This window comes from Gorilla gorilla, chromosome 1 (genome assembly GCF_029281585.2).
Source record: "Gorilla gorilla gorilla isolate KB3781 chromosome 1, NHGRI_mGorGor1-v2.1_pri, whole genome shotgun sequence".
NCBI lineage: Eukaryota > Metazoa > Chordata > Mammalia > Primates > Hominidae > Gorilla > Gorilla gorilla.
The window spans coordinates 27,102,155-27,104,192 of record NC_073224.2 but is presented as its reverse complement, the minus strand read 5'-3'; positions in this window follow the sequence as shown (position 1 = coordinate 27,104,192).

The following is a 2,038-nucleotide window of genomic DNA, read 5'->3' as shown; positions in this document are numbered from 1 at the left end:
AGGCCTATTGGTCGCCTTTCCCCGTCCATTGTCCCTACCACCACCTATAACCCCAGATTTCTATAGAGGATTTCATAATGTGTAGGAGAAATACATATTTTCTGATGTGAAACCCATGATCTAGGTGAGGCCAATTAGAGCACTCCACTCCCCCTGGACAAAAGTAAATTTAGGGTTAGCCTCATCATCTAAACAGATGCAATGAGTGAAGTTTGAGGACTTTTCTCTGTGTTTGGGAGCCCAGATGCTCACCCTCTTTATGACTGGTGTGATATGTAGCAGTGAAACAGAAACCACTGTAACTATTTCATTATATACGTGAAAAGAACACAAGAACAAGGGAAGAGCCTAGTGAATTGGAGATATGAGCTGGAGCCTTAATCAAACTACTCTGAAACTTGTACCACTTGTACACGTTTCAGTTATTAGTCTCTGAGTGGAGCCAACGATTTCTACTATTATTTAACACAACTGAGTTATGTTTGCTATTTAAAATGTCTTATCTGTATTCACGACCTAGCCTCTTGTTAGGAGTCTTCTCCATATTTAAACTAACTGTCCCTTCTGATAACTCTGGTTCCCCTGTGTAGCCAACTGGATTTTTTCTCCAGCTTTACACTTTATTTCCATCTCCGTGGCCTGTGAAGGTTATTAGACCCTCCTACCATAAGGAATTGCTCAGCGAGGCAGCATCATAACCCAAATGAATGAACAAACCAGGCTGATGCTCATGGACTCACTTGGGCCTCAGACTGCGCATCCTCCGATCCTACAAGTTTTGAGACAAGTATTATAGTGAAAATGACTTAAAAAAATCTCTCCAAGAATAGAACAGGATTGAAATCTGAATAAGATGACCTTGGCCTATTGCCATACGTTCTGAGTTTGATATGATTTTTCTAGAAATGGGTTGTATTTTAGAAAATAAATTACCTCAAATCTAAAGATTTCAGGGTTTGAAATTAAATCACTGACTATGTCCTGTATGAATACAAACTTTAAACTAGTTTGAATCACGTGTCTCTGTGGAGATGAGACTTTCTTCTAGCACCTGGTAGGATGATCGCTTCTAGACAAGTTCAATAATATACGGAATTATTAATGAAATCAACATTTATTAGCGTTCCACTTTGCATCAAACACTATTCTGGATCTGATGAAGTCCATATCAAGAATAATACAAACTTGCCTCTTCTCTCAAGGAATCTATGTTATGGGAAGCACAAACGAGGTAAAATGTAATAATAGTGCAGTGTGGTAAAAGTGTTGCCTCACAGAGGCATCTGTCATATAAATGCACCAAATAAATATGGTACGTCTATATTGGTCACTAGATTATTTATTTCTTCACAGCAGCCTGAGATCCATTTATTTACTCAAAAGCCCACCAGTACCAAACTCAAATTTTCACACATCCAATTGTTTTAAACATCACCCAGTGGAGCAGATTTTTAGCCATTTAGAATCTGCCGGTTTCTTATACCCTGCAATACTACACCCAATATCTGCTACCCATACCCATATCTCATACCCATGGATATGATAAAACCATGAGACTAGAGCAATTTCCAAACCACTGCTCCCCTTCGGAGCTTTCTGACTCAGAAGTGCCCTGCCAGGCTACTGAGCAACTTTGCCTAGATGCATAAACCTCCTCTTGATCCCGTCACCCCGAGAAGTCCCCTTCCCCCACTCCTTTTCTAGATGGTGGCTCCCACACCTTACCCTATCGAGGTATCATGCTGGGAGGTACTTTCCCTGCCTTCATGCCTACTGAAGTAAAGTTCGTGCTTGCTGCTGCCACCTCCTGGCCACATATTTTTTAATCGGCCCTGAAATCCTCTAAGTGACTTCCTCCAGCACTTAATCAGATTAAGATGAGAGAACATAGGAAAGTTGAGGGAACGGGTGAAATTATGATGGGTTTTCTGGAACTGAGGATTGAAAGCTAAGTAGGTGTTCTTCTGTCAAAGAAGGGGATAAGGACAATCACCGCAACGGGAACAGAATGTGCAAAGTTCTAAAAATATGGTACATT